The following is a 15,777-nucleotide window of genomic DNA, read 5'->3' on the forward strand; positions in this document are numbered from 1 at the left end:
CCTATCTTTGTATCATCAGCAAACTTAGCCACAAAGCCATCTATTCCATAACCCAAATTGTTGATGTACAACGTAAAAGGAAGCGGCCCCAACACAGACCCCTGTGGAACACCACTGGTAACCGGCAGCCAACCAGAATGGGATCCCTTTATTCCCACTCTCTGTTTTCTGCCAATCAGCCAACACTCTATCCACGTATGTAACTTTCCAGTAATTCCATGGGCTCTTATCTTGTTAAGCAGCCTCATGTGTGGCACCTTGTCAAAGGCCTTCTGAAAATCTAAATACACAACATCCACTGCATCTCCCTTGTCTAGCCTACTTGTAATTTCCTCAAAAAAATGCAATACGTTTGTCAGGCAGGATTTTCCTTTCAGGAAACCATGCTGAGTTCTGCCTATCTTGTCATATGCCTCCAGGTACTCCGTAACCTCATCCTTGACAATTGACTCCAACTACTTCCCAACCACCGATGTCAAGCTAACAGGTCTATAATTTCCTTTTTGCTTCCTTGTCCCCTTCTTAAATAGCGGAGTGACATTTGCTATCTTCCAGTCCTCCAGAACCATGCCAGAATCTATTGACTTTTGAAAGATCATTGCTAATGCCTCTGCAATCTCCAGAGCTACTTCCTTCAGAACACGAGGGTGCATTCCATCTGGTCCAGGAGATTTATCTACCCTTAGACTATTTAGCTTCCTGAGTACTTCCCCTTTCGTAGTTGTGACTGCGCACACTTCTCTTCCCTGCCACCCTTGAGTGTCCGGTATACTGCTGACGTCTTCCTCAGTGAAGACTGATCCAAAATACTCGTTCAGTTCCTCCACCATCTCCTTATCTCCCATTACAATTTCTCCAGCATCATTTTCTATCATTCCATATCTACTCACACCTGTCTTTTACTCTTTATATACTTGAAAAAGCTTATAGTATCCTCTTTGATATTATTTGCTAGCTTTCTTTCATAGTTCATCTTTTCCCTCTTAAATGACCTTCTTAGTTTCCTTTTGTAAGCTTTTAAAAACTTCCCAATCCTCTGTCTTCCCACTAATTTTTGCTTCCTTGTATGCCCTCTCCTTTGCTTTAACTTTGGCTTTGACTTCTCTAGTCAGCCATGGTTGCATTCTTTTTCCGTTCGAAAATTTCTACTTTTTTGGAATATATCTGTCTTGCACCTTCCTCACTTCTCACATAAACTCCAGCCACTGCTGCTCTGCCGACTTTCCTGCCAGTGTCCCTTTCCAGTCAACTTCTTCCAGTCAATTCCTCATTCTCTCAGATTATTCTTCACTTAGCTTTATTTATCACATGTATGTTGAAGCATCGAAGCAGACAGTGAATGCATTGTTTTGCACTGACAGCCAACAGAGTCCGAGGACGTGCTGAGAAAAGCCCACAAGTACCGTCATGCTTCCAGCACCAACATAGCGTGCCCACAAATTACTAATCCTTACTAATCTATACATCTTTGAAATTTTGGAGGAATCCAGAGGAATACCACGGGGTCATAGGGAGAATATACAGACTCCTTACAATTAACGGCGGAAATTGAGCCCCGATTGCTTGTGCTGTAAAGCATTATGCTAGACATTATGCTACTGTGCCATCCTATATAGATAGGAGATTTATCTCCTCCTTAAATATATATATCCAATGATCTGGCCTCCATCATTCTCACAGGGAGAATTCCAAAGATACATTATTTTCTGAGAGAAGAAACTTGGACACACCTGTTTTAAAATGTGGAGAATGGAAATTTTACAACCAAGTCCCTTTGCTTGTGACTCCATCAATAATAAAAACATTTCAATATCTACCCACTCAAGCCCTGTTAGCATTTCCTGTGTTCGAATAATATCACCGCTCATTCTTCTAATCCCCAAACATCCAAAAGCCTATTCTCTCTTGAAAGGACAAAATAAAATTTGAAAGCAAAAGATAGTTTGTATGTAATAGTAACTGTGAAAACCACTGGAAGGTGGCAACAGCATATTTATTTCATGAAGATCTTTCAGGGTTTCAGAGAAGGAATTTTACCCAGCCTGAGAGCCAAGACATCTAAGTATTCTTGGAAGTACAGTACTGTGGAGAAGTCTTAGGCACATATATATATATAGCTGGGAAGCCTAACACTTTTGCGCAATACTGTAATAATTTTATGTATTGCACTGTAGTGCTCCTGCAAAAAAAGACAAACTTCATGACCTATATGAGTAATGATAAACCTGATTCTTGTATGGGTCTCTGTTGTGGACTGAGAGTGGGAAGAGGACAGGGAGAGGGGGATCATAGTTAGGAAAAGGGGGAGGGAGAGAGAGGAGGGAGCAGGAAGCACCAGAAAGATATTCTGTAATGATCAATAAACCAATTGTTTGGAATCAAATGACCTTACCTGGTGTCTCAGGGCTGAGTGTATCTGCACAAACGACATTGCCACCCACCCCGGCACTCCTTCTCTGCCACTTGTCCTACACCCCTCCGGAGACACTCCACCTTCCCCATTCCCAAGATCATTTGTTCCAGCCAGATTTACAAACTTGCTGTCCGCTCCACGTTGACAAATACAGTGCTGTGCAGAAGTTTTAGCTATATACATGTGCCTAAGACAGTTGTACGGTACAGTAGTCATTCAGTTCAAGGGTAATTAGGGGTGGACAATTTATGAAGACTCGCATTTCTGTGTATAAGGTTAAAAAATATTCCACTCTATTAGGTGCATGTAAACTGTCTGTAAAGAATGTCAAAAATGGTTTAAGTTCCAAAGGGAAAGTCGTGTTGAGGCAGGACTTTAAGTTGTGACTAAATACTCAACAGTAAAGGAGCACTATATTTTCCGGAAGGGCTTTATTGTGTATTTCACATGTCTGACCTAAGGAGAGAATGCTTGATGCGACCATTAAATGCACTACGTGGAAACATTATTATTCTCAAATACTGACATTCCTTCGTTCAATAGCACAAATTTCCCTACCGTCTCCAAAGAAAAAACACACATTGGAGCAAGAGCTTGGTTACAATGCCAAACGTCTTGAAATAACATTGGTACAGAGCCAGAGATTGCCTGCTTTTTTGCAATGTAACTCTTGCATTACACAGAATCACATACCGTACAAACAGATAGGGAAAGCTGAATAGAGTCTGTCTGTATCTGTCACCACCTTCACAGGCACTGGAAATGCTTCACTGTTGTGTAATACGTTTTGTATATAGTTTTAGCATCTGTGCTCTCTTTCAAAAATACTAATGTACCTCTTGTGGTATTATTCAGAGTCCATGGGATGAATGGTTAATAACGTTGGCTGTATCACATGAAGCAATACACACTGCAGTACTCTCTGGTTACCATGTTTAATTACGGCTTGCTTCTTTAAATCACATAACTGAAGTTGTCAGACACAGTGAGGTAAGTTAGATTATAGTTTGTATTAATAAAATAAATTATCTGTTGGTAGTTATCAAAGCATAAATTTTCAATGTGGGAACCAAAGAAACAGTGATGAAATAGTTGTTTCCTGCGTATTTAACACTGAAATGGAAAGCTCTATACTTAGAGCAGTTACATCGCGTTATAAGACCAGAGGAGCAGAATTAGGCCATTCAGCCCATCACGTCTACTCTGCCGTTTCATCATTGCCAATTAATTATCCCTCTCCATGCCATTTTCCTGCCTTCTCCCTGTAACCTTTGACACCCTTAGAAGCTATCAACCTCCGTTTTAAATATAACCAATGACTTGGCCTCCACAGCCGTCTGTGGCAATAAATTCCACAGATCCGCCACCCTCTGGCTAAAGAAATTCCTCCTCATTTCCATTCGAAAGGGATATTCTTGTATTTTGAGATAGTTCCCTCCAGTCCTAGACTCTCCCATCATAGGAAACATCCTCTCCACGTCCACTGTATCCAGGCCTTTCAATATTCAATAGGTTTCAAGGAGATATCCCCTCATTCTTCTAAACTCCAGTGAGTATAGGCCCAAAGCCATCAAACGCTCCTCATACAGTAACCCTTTCATTCCTGGGATCACTCTTGTGAACCTGTGGCCTGCAGCTAATGGGCTCCCGAATTGGCTGCAGTGATGACTGACTTGGTGGCCGTGGACTCACTTTCATGAACATCGGTTCTGAATGTTATTTGCTTACTTTTATTGTCTGCACAATTCGTATTTTTTTCTGCACTTTGATTGTTGATGGTCATTTTCAATGGGTTCTTCTGGATTTCTTTGATTTGCCGCCGCCTGTAAGGAGTCGAATCCCAATGTTGTACGTAGTATACGTATTTTGATCAGAAATGTTCTTCGAACTTTGAACCTCCTCTGGATCCTCTCAATGCCAGGACATCCATTCTTAGATAAGGGGCCCAAAACTGCTCTCAATACTCCAAATGCAGTCTGACCAATGGCTAATAAAGCCTCTATTTCTTGATTTTTTTATTAAATATTTTAATCTGATTAATTATCAGTAGAATGAATAATTCAGCTAGTTTCTATGAAGGGCACAGTTTAATTATAGATTAAATCCCTTCCATTTTGTGTCAACTTGATTTACGTTATTTCCAGTGTGCACATGTACATAGTGTTCTTAACTGTGAACCAAAAAGGTCTTGGTCGAAGTCCAGAGACTTGAGAGAACTATTTGGGCTGACTCCTCATTGTAGTACTAAGGAAATGATACACTACTGAGGTGCTGACAGGATGTTCAAATGAGGCCCCATCTGTGCTCCAAAGTTGATGTAAATAGCCATGTGAGTGAAGAAGACCAGGCCAAAGCTATCTCTGCGACCCGCAGTGAGCTGGTGGTGCAGGACTGAACAGACCTAAACTGAATATGACTGGACACCTGGTTAGATGTTTGATATTCCATGTGTTGTCTGCTTGCTGTTTGCCATTTATGCAATTAGTTCATTTTTTTTCTGCATATCAGGTGCTTGATATTTTCTTGAGTGGGTTCCATGGTATTTCTTTGTTCCATGGCTGCCTGTGGGAAGACAAATCTCAGAGTTGTATTCTGTAGACAGACTTTGATAATAAATGTACTGTGAATCTCTGAATTTTTGAAAATCTCCGAATTGTGGTGGACAATATATCTCGAGGGATTCAAATTGAACATAGAACATAGAAAACCTACAGCACAATACAGGTCCTTTGGCCTACAAAGCTGTGCCGAACATGTCCTTACCCTAGAAATTACCTAGGGTTACCCATAGTCCTCTATTTTTCTAAGCTCCATGTACCTGTCCAGGAGTCTCTTAAAAGACCCTATTGTATCCGCCTCCACCACTGTCGCCAGCAGCCCATTCCACGCACTCACCACTCTCTGCGTAAAAAGCTTACCCCTGACATCTCCTCTGTACCTACTTCCAAGCACCTTAAAACTGTGCCCTCTTGTGCTCGCCATTTCAGCCCTGGGGTAAAGCCTCTGACTATCCACATGATCAATGCCTCTCATCATCTTATACACCTCTATCAGGTCACCTCTCATCCTCCGTTGCTCCGAGAAAGAAGACTGAGTTCACTCAACCTATTCTCATAAGACATGCTTCCAAATCCAGGCAACATCCTTGTAAATCTCCTCCTTTCTATGGTTTCCACATCCTTCCTATGGTGAGGCGACCAGAACTGAGCACAGTACTCCAATTGGGGTCTGACCAGGGTCCTATTTAGCTGCAACACTACCTCACAGCTTCTAAACTCAATCCCATGACTGATGAAGGCCAAGACACTGTATGCTTTCTTAACCACAGAGTCAACCTGCGCAGCAGTTTTGAGTGTTCTATGGACTCAGACCCCAAGATCCCTCTGATCCTCCACACTGCCAAGAGTCTTACCATTAATACTATATTCTGTCATCATATTTGACCTACTAAAATTAACCACCTCACACTTATCTGGGTTGAACTCCATCTGCCACTTCTCAGCCCAGATTTGCATCCTATCAATGTCCCGCAGTAACCTCTGACAGTCCTCCACACTATCCACAACACCCCCAACCTTTGTGTCATCAGCAAATTTACTAACCCATCCCTCCACATCTTCATCCAGGTCATTTATAAAAATCAAGAAGAGTAGGGGTCCCAGAACAGATCCCTGAGGCATACCACTTGTGACTGGCCACCATGCAGAATATGACCCGTCTACAACCACTCTTTGTCTTCTGTAGGCAAGCCAGTTCTGGATCCACAAAGCAATGTCCCCTTGGATCCCATGCCTCCTTACTTTCTCAATAAGCCTTGCATGGGGTACCTTGTCAAATGCCTTGCTGAATTCCATATATACTAAATCTACGGCTCTACCTTCATCAATGTGCTTAGTCACATCCTCAAAAAATTCAATTAGGCTCGTAATGCACAATCTGCCTTTGACAAAGCCACGCTGACTATTCCTAATCATATTATGCCTCTCCATATGTTCATAAATCCTGCTTCTCAGGATCTTCTCCATCCCAACTTACCAAACACTGAAGTAAGACTCACTGGCCTATAATTTCCTGAGATATCTCTACTCCCTTTATTGAATAAGGGAACAACATCTGCAACCCTCCAATCCTCCGGAACCTCTCCCATCCCCATTGATGATGCAAAGATCATTGCCAGATGCTCAGCAATATCCTCCCTCGCCTCCCACAGTAGCCTGGGGTACATCTCGTCTGGTCCCGGTGACTTATCCAACTTGATGCTTTCCAAAAGCTCCAGCCCATCCTCCTTCATAATATCTACATGCTCAAGCTTTTCAGTCCACTGTAAATCATCCCTACAATCGCCGAGGTCCTTTTCCGCAGTGAATACTGAAGCAAAGTACTCATTAAGTACCTCTGTTATTTCCTCTGGTTCCATACACACTTTTCCACTGTCACACTTGATTGGTCCTATTCTCTCATGTCTTATCCTCTTTCTCTTCACATACTTGTAGAATGCCTTGAGGTTTTCCTTAATCCTGAACACCAAGGATTAATGGCCCATTAATCTCATGGCCCCATCTGGCTCTCCGAATTTCATTCTTAAGCTCCTTCCTGCAAGCCTTATAATCTTCTAGATCTCTATCATTACCTAGTCTTTTGAACCTTTTGTAAGCTCTTCTTTTCTTCTTGACTAGATTTACAACAGCCTTTGTACACCATGATTCCTATAATCTACCATCCTTTCCCTGTCTCATTGGACCGTACCTATGCAGAACTGCACGCAAATATCCCCTGAACATTTGCCACATTTCTTCCGTACATTTCTCTGAAAACATCTGTTCCCAATTTATGCTTCCAAGTTCCTGCCTGATAACCTCATATTTCCCTTTACTCCAATTAAACACTTTCCTAACTTGTCTGTTCCTATCACTCTCCAATGCGATGGTAAAGAAAATAGAATTGTGATCACGATCTCCAAAATGCTCTCCCACTGAGAGATCTGACACCTGACCAGGTTCGTTTCCCAATACCAGATCAAGTACAGTCTCTCCTCTTGTAGACTTGTTTACATATTGTGTCAAGAAATGTTCTTGAACACACCTAACAAACTCCACCCTATCTAAACCCCTCACTCTAGAGAGATGCCAATCGATATTTAGGACATTAAAATCTCCCATCACGACAACTCTGTTATTATTACACCTTTCCAGAATCTGTCTTCCCATCTGCTCCTCGATCTCCCTGTTACTATTGGGTGGATTATAAAAAACACCCAGTAGAGTTATTGACCCCTTCCTGTTCCTAACCTCCACCCACAGAGACTCCGGAGTGGACAATCCCTCCATGTCTTCTTCCTTTTCTGCAGCCGTGACACTATCTCTGATCAACAGTGCCACCCCTCCACCTCATTTGCCTCCCTCCCTGTCCTTTCTGAAACATCTAAAGCCTGGCACTCGAAGTAACCATTCCTGCCCCTGAGCCACCCAAGTCACTGTAATGGCCACAACATCATAGCTCCAAGTACTGATCCATGCTCTAAGCTCATCCATTTTGTTCATAATACTCCTTGCATTAAAGTAGACACATCTCAAACCATCGGTCTGAGCACGTCCCTTCTCTATCACCTGCCTCTCCTCCCTCTCGCACTGTCTCCAAGCTTTCTCTATTTGTGAGCCAACCTCCCTTTCCTATGTCTCTTCAGTTCGGTTCCCACCCCCCAGCAATCCTAGTTTAAACTCTCCCCAGTAGCCTTAGCAAACCTCCCTGCCAGGATATTGGTCCCCCTGGGATTCAAGTGCAACCCGTCCTTTTTGTACAGGTCATTCCTACCCCAAAAGAGGTCCCAATAATTCAGAAATCTGAATCTCTGCCCCCGCTCCAATCCCTCAGCCACGCATTTATCCTCTGCCTCACTCTATTCCTATACTCACTGTCATGTGGCACAGGTAGTAATCCTGAGATGACTAACTTTGTGGTCTTGCTTCTCAACTCCCTGTAGTCTGCTTTCAGTTCCTCCTCCCTTTTCCTGCCAATGACATTGGTACCAATATATACCACGACCCCTGGCTGTTCTCCCTCCCACTGCAGGATATGTTGGACGCGATCTGAAACATCCCGAACCCTGGCACCTGGGAGGCAAACTACCATCCGTGCTTCTTTCCTGTGTCCACAGAATCGCCTGTCTGACCTCCTAACTATAACTGCTGCCATCCTCTTCCTTTCCCTACCCTTCTGAGCCACAGGGCTAGACTCTGTGCCAGAGGCACTGCCACAGTTGCTTCCCCCAGGTAGGCTGCCTCCCCCAACAGTACTCAAGCAGGAGTACTTATTGTTAAAGGGTACAGCCACAGGGGTGCTCTCTAGCCTCTGACTCCTGCCCTTCCTTGTCCTGACTGTTACCCACTTCTCTGTCTCCCCAGGCCCCGGTGTGACTACCTGCCTGTAGCTCATCTCTATCACCTCCTCACTCTCCCTGACCAGATGAAGATCATCGAGCTGCATCTCCAGTTCCCTTAACACGATCCCTAAGGAGCTGCAGATCGATGCACCTGGTGCAAACGTGGCTGTCCAGGAGGCTGGGAGTCTCCTTTACTTCCCACATCTGACACCGAGCAGAGAACACCGGTCTCACACACATTCTTCCTGTCTGTATTCTACACAGGCAACCTACCTCACCTTGACTCGTTATCGCCGAAGCCCCGTTGAACCAAAGCCCTCCTACTCTGTCTCCCTCTACTCTGTTGTCTGCTCCTCTGATGCCTGCTCTATAAAGCTGTCTCCTTTTAAACTCTTCTCGCTGTTCTCACTAACTGACTTCCACGCACTTGCGCAGTCGTGCCTCGATCGAACTGCTGAAGAAATAACCATCTCCTTTTAAACTCTTCTCGCTGTTCTCACTAGCTGTACAGTCATGCCCCCATCAAACTGCTGAAGAAATAGATTATTCCTTATTGTTAACTACAAATCTGAAATACTGAGGATGTGGTAAATCAGAAGTATCATTAGAAAAGATTAGATGAGTTTATTGTCATGTTCTCCTCAGTACCCTGACTAGTTGTGTCATGTTCTGACACAGTAATTGGAATGCAAAGGGATATAAGAAGCTATACAGTCATGGGCTCAGCCCAGTATATCACAGGCACATCACTCCCCACCATTGGTAGTATCTATAGGAAACATTGCCTTAAAAAGACAACATCCATCGTTCACAGCTTCCAGGAGTGTATACCAGTCTGAAGTCCAACACTAGTGGGTTCAGGAACAGTTACTTTTCTTCAACCATTTAGTTCTTGAACCAACCTAATCACTAGAATTTATTTATTTATTGAAATACCGTGTGTTGGAGTGTGGTCAAGTGGTTAAGGCATTCGTCTAGTGATCTGAAGGTCGCTCGTTCGAACCTTGGCTGAGGCAGCGTGTTGTGTCCTTGAGCAAGGCACTTAACCACACATTGCTCTGCGACGACACCGGTGCCAAGCTGTATGGGTCCTAATGCCCTTCCCTTGGACAACATCGGTGGTGTGGAGAGGGGAGACTTGCAGTGTGAGCAACTGCCGGTCTTCCACACAACCTTGCCCAGGCCTGCGCCCTGGAAACCTTCCAAGGTGCAAATCCATGGTCTCACGAGACTAACGGATGCCTATTGAAATACCGTGCAGAGCAGGCCCCTACTGCCCTTCAAGCCACACCACCCAGCAACCCCCGATTTAACCCTCACCTTATCACAGGACAACTTACAATGCCCAATTAACCTAACAACCGGTATGACTGACTGTAGGAGGAAACAGCAGTACCCTGAACTTAGTGATGAGATTCCTGAGGCATCTGTATCTTCTTCCTGATGGCAGCAGTGAGAAGAGAGCATGTCCCTTGGTGGCAGGGGATCCCTGATGATGGATGTTGCTTTCCTGCAAAAACACTTCATGTAGACGTGCTCACTGGTGGGGAGGGCCTGTGACTTTTGCACAGTACTGTGGCAATTTTATGTATTCCACTGTACTGCTGCTGCAAAAAAAACAGACACATTTCATGACCTTTGTGAGTGATGATAAACCTGATTCTGATATGGGTCTCTATGATGGACTGAGAATGAGAAGGGGGAAGGGAGAAGAGAATCATGGTTGGGAAACGGGGAAGGGAAAGGGGAAAGTGCGGGAGGCACCAGCGAGACATTCTGTATTAATCAATAAACCAATTGTTTGAAATCAATTGAATTTGCCTGGAGTCTCAGGGCTGGGTATGTCTGCACCCAAGTGCCACCCCTGCCCCTGACACTTCTTCCCCGCCACCTGTCCCATACTCCACTCTCACCATTCCCAACACTCTTTGCTCCCATCAGACTTATAACCTCGCTGCCCACTCCATGTTGACAAATACAGTATTATGCAAAGATCTTAGCTATATATATGTGCCTAAGACTTCTGCATAGTACTGTACATCTTTTTCTCTTCGCCTGACAATTGCTGACCTTTTTAAAATTTCTCTCGCTTTCAACTCATCTTTGCCTGCCTTCTTAACATTTGTTGAACTCTTGAGTAATGTTCATTCCATTCTCTTAACCTGTGAAAATTCCTGAGACAGTTCACTCTTGCAGTTGCTGATTTCACCACTATTTTTCAGTGCTGTATCACATTAATCAAATGTGTGTGTTTGTGTGTGTGTGTGTGTGTGTGTGTTTATCTGTGTTCATTCTTAAATAAGGTGTTTGGCTCGCTGTGGCAATGGCTAGGGTTCTGTAAAACCTATGAATCCAGTAAATTTTCAAAAACAAAAACTTTCCAAAGTCTTTTAAAGTATCTTTCTTTATCAAGAACACGTGCCCTTGTTATGGTAGGTTGCAGAATTTCTGACAGATCGCATTCCAGCCCCTTGAGGCCAATCATTCCTCAGTAAACTGGAATCTCTCAAAAAGAATTCATAAAGAACATTTGAGGCAGGGAGTATGCGTTTATGGAGCGGCTAATCTTGTAGATAGTGTGGTGACTATGTTTGATTAATTAAGTGTGTTACCTCAGTGGATTAACCATTGGTTAAGATATGAGGAATGCTTGATGGTTTGGGGACTGCACTCACTGAAGTTCAGAAGAATGAGGGGGTATCTCATTGAAACCTAGTGAATATTGAAAAACTTGATAGAGTGGATGTACAGAGGATTTGTTTCCATTAGTGGGAGAGTCTAGGACCAGAGGGCACTGCCTCAGCATTAAAGAATATTCTTTTAGAATATAGATGAGGAGAAATGTATCTAGCGACAGAATGGTGAATCTGTGGAATTCCTTGCCACAGTTGGCTGTGGAGACCAAATCACAGGTTATATTAAAAGCCAAAGTTGATAGGTGCTTTATTAGTAAGGGTGACAGAGGTTACAGAGAGAAGGCAGGAAAATAAATCCACCATGGTCGAATATTGGAGCCAAATTGATGGGCTGAATGCCCTAATTCTGCTCCTATGTCTTATGGTCAAAAGGAATTCTGGGAAGTTAAGTAAACTAATTGCAAGGAGAGGTCCACAAGACTGACATTTATCCAAATGTCTCTTAAATGTTAAAGAAGAACCCACATCCACTTCTGTTGGTGGATTGTTCTACACTCACACCACCCTCTGAGTGAAGAACATCCCCTTCAGGTTGCTGCTTAAATATTTCACCTTTCACCCTTAACCTATGACCTCTAGTTCTAGTCTCACTCAATCTGAAGATGCTTTTACCCTGTCTATATCACTCATAACTTTATATACCTCTATCAAATCTCCCTTCACTCTCCTCGCTCCCGGGAATAAAGTCCTAACCTATTCAATCTTTCCCTTTTTTATTTATCTATAAATACTCCATATTTATAATGGAGTTGCCTCTCCAGCCCTTTGAGGAACATTGTCCCAGCAACCACACAACTGAAGCACCTTCAATATATTTTTAATCATTCCCCTCCCAGTTCTCCAGCATGAATACAGATAAATATTCATTTAAGGCCTCACCTATAGTAGTACATCCTCTAGTTTAATACAGATTGCCGCTTTGGTTGATTGGCTGCAGGTATTGTCCTTTGAGTGCGCTTATCGCGCCATCATAGCTCGGCTGGTCTCTGATCATTGAGTAAACCCGTGGACTGACTCTGGAGAGTAGAACTCTGCGCTACGCTGTGGGGTCGGTCACTTTAATCTCCTCTAGGTATGATTCGAAGCAAGCCAGCCAGAGTTCGAAAGCGTTTCCAGCTTCAGGTGTTTGAGGGTCGAGGTCTAACTTGTCGGGTCTTTGTGGAGGTTCCATGCTTTAAAATTACTGCGAATAAAATTGAAGCACCTTCAATAACTCCAAAAGATTGAAGTAGGGTAAATACTGAAAGGCTTTTATTCGTAGTAAAATATGACTTCCATGCTGAGTGTCTGTCCCTGGACTGAGGGGGAGGAGCAGGGCGAAATCACCTTTATTCAGGGGTCTGTGGGAGGAGCCACAGGGGCAGTCAGCAGAGGGGCGTGTCCAGACAGTTAACCCAGTTACAACATATAAATGTGGTTTACCACACAACCCTGACTAATTACGGGACAATTTACATCGAACAATTAACCTATCCAGAACGTCTTTGGACTGTGGGAGGAAACCGGAGCACCCAGGGGAAACCCACACACTCCATGGAGAGGACACACAGAGACTCCTTTCAGAAAGGGGCTGGAACTGAAGTCTGAATTCTGGAATGTCCCAAGCTAACCACTGCGCTAGTCCCAGTAACATCTTTGTAAATTATCTATGTACTCTTTCAAGCATATTGATATCTTCCCTCTAGGTAGATGAACAGAGCTGCACACAATACTTCAAATTTGGTTTAAATAGTACAAAATTAAAAAAGCATTTTTATGCACTTGTTATAGATCATTTGTTGCAATTCTATGGTCATATTAACTTTAGTTAGGCAAGTGGCCTAACTAAGCTGCGCTTCTGAAGAGACCACGATCAGACTGTACAGCAGGAGGAACTTATCCCAACATTTCATCCAAAATAAGAGGGAAGCAAAGACTGAAATTCAAAAAAATAAACCTGTAGCAAAAACAGAAAATAATGAAAGTAGTCAGGGGTTCAAGCCACATCTATAGCAAGAGAAATAAACTTAACATTTCGGGTTGAAGACCGTTTTTCAGGTTATTAGGCTTCTGGACTCCCTGCCGCATCACATTTGAGATGTCACCGGTTAATTCCAGCAGAAGTGGTTGAGACAGGTTCGATGTTGTCATTTAAAGTTAAATTGGATAGCTCTATGGACGGGAAAGGAATGGAGGGTTATGGGCTGAGTGCAGGTCGGTGGGACTAGGTGAGAGTAAGAGTTCAGCACGGACTAGAAGGGCCGAGATGGCCTGTTTCCGTGCCGTAATTGTTATATGGTTATATAATCTGTTCGGTACTCCACAATATTTAACTTATTCACTTTACTTTGTTTATCTACGTGTAATTCATTTGTAGATTTACCTCTTACTTTCCTAATTTACTAATGGTGTTGAGGTCTTCATCAATGACGATGGACGAACCACCACCACCACCACTTTCCTAAGTTATTGTGTGTTATGTGTACTACTGTGCTCTACACAGTGGTCCACAGAAATATCGTATCGTTTGGCGGTACATATGTATATATATAGTTAAAGGACAATAAACTTGACTTGGACTTGAACTGGAAAGCAGAGGAGAAAAGTGTGTTAAATAAAGGGAGGGTGGTGGAAGGGGGAGCAGGGAAGCAAATAATTATGGAGTACTTAATCTGATACATGTAGTTGGGTTTTATCTTGGAGAGTGTCCTGTAAGGTGCGATTAATTCTTAATTAAACAGTAATTTTAAGATTTCATGTTCTGTTCCTAAGCTTATATTGAAACCCTGTCAAAATTAAATGTTAGAGGTGAAAGTAGGTGCTTGTCACTTTCTATAAGAGCTAGTGCAGAGGGATTGGCACTGAAGAGCTAATCCAGTGAATCAATAGACTTGGAGATGTGGAGCTGGCTTTCGTACAGCTTGGACTCCTGACTTGAGGCTAAAGCTGAGACACATGAGACCTGTATATGCTGGAATCTAAAGTAACACACAAAATGTTGTAGGAGCTGAATGATCAGGCGGCATCTGTGGAGGGAAGTGGACAGCTGACATTTCAGGTTGGGACCCTTCATCTGGACGAAACAAGGGTCTTAGCCTGAGTAGTTGACTCTCCATTTTCCTCCACAGATGCTGCCTGACCAGCTGAGGTTCCTCCAGCTTTCTGCGTGGGGAGCCCAAAGCCTCCTTGCTCTGCATTTTCCCCTCCCATCGGCAGTGCATGAAGTTGAGGATCACGAATTCTCGGCTGCTTGCCTTGCAAGGAAACTGAGGGGAGAAGTGAGTGTTGGGGTGGGAACGGTGACTCCGAGTTGCTATTGGAAGTGGGAGGATGGTGGGGGGGGGGGAGTAGAGAAAGATTGGTAAAGGAGTACTTAGAGGATAATAAGAAATGGTTCTGGCTTCACCATCAATCAATGGGTCAGGCAGCATCTGTGCAGGGAAATGAACAGTCAACGTTTTGGAGCATGACTCTTCCTAGAACTATGGTCCACAGGATAAAGGGATGCCCATTTATGTTTGAAGTGGAGAGGAAATTTATGTATTAATTTATTGAGATACAAGGATGAATAGGCTCTTCCAGTTCTTCGAGCCGCACAGCCCAGCAATCCCCGATTTTAAACCTCACCTGATCCCGGGACAATTTACAATAACCAATTAACCTACCAACTCGTAGGTCTTTGGACTGTGGGAGAAAACCAGAGCACCTGCAGGAAACCCACGCAGTCACGGGGAAAACACATAAACTTACAGGCAGCGGTGGGAATTGAACCCAGGTTGCCTGTACTGTGAGGTGCTATGCTAACTAAGCACTATGCTACCGTACCAATTCTCTCAGCGGGTGTTGGAATTAACACCCTATAGACTACGTATGCCGAGCTATTGGGCGAGATGGACTGATTTCTGGACTGGGTTGTAGGGAACAGATGGAAAAACTGGGAGACAATTTCAAGTTCAATGTGTTCACCTAGTACGTTCTCGCTGTACTGTGTGGATTTCTTCTGGGTGCTGCAGTTTCCTTGCATATTTTAAAGACATATGGGTTAGGGTTAGTAAGTTGTGGGTATGCTATGTTGGCACCAGAAGCATGGCAACACTTGCGGGCTACCACCAGCACATCTCGGACTGTGCTGACCATTGAAGATTCCTTGTCAGAACTAGGAAGGAGAGGTTTCACCATTTCATGTACTGATGCTAGATTCCCTCTAAACACTGAGAAACTAAACTGCAACATCTGAGAATGTATTTTGCAAAGAGCTTTTCTGCTGTGCTCCTGGGACATTGGCCAGCTAGGTTCTGGAGCAGCAGAAT

General features: G+C 43.6%; 1 protein-coding gene across 1 annotated transcript in view; it reads left to right on the top strand.

The window, feature by feature from the left end:
- Positions 1-3,382: 3,382 nt before the first annotated feature.
- The window catches only part of sema3b (sema domain, immunoglobulin domain (Ig), short basic domain, secreted, (semaphorin) 3B), a 439,432-nt gene continuing 427,037 nt past the window's right edge, over positions 3,383-15,777 (top strand). Inside the window, exon 1 of the mRNA XM_063068199.1 lies at positions 3,383-3,403. The gene's annotated coding sequence lies outside the window, so the exon portion shown is untranslated. The remainder of the gene's footprint in view (positions 3,404-15,777) is intronic.

This window comes from Mobula hypostoma, chromosome 15 (assembly GCF_963921235.1).
Source record: "Mobula hypostoma chromosome 15, sMobHyp1.1, whole genome shotgun sequence".
NCBI lineage: Eukaryota > Metazoa > Chordata > Chondrichthyes > Myliobatiformes > Myliobatidae > Mobula > Mobula hypostoma.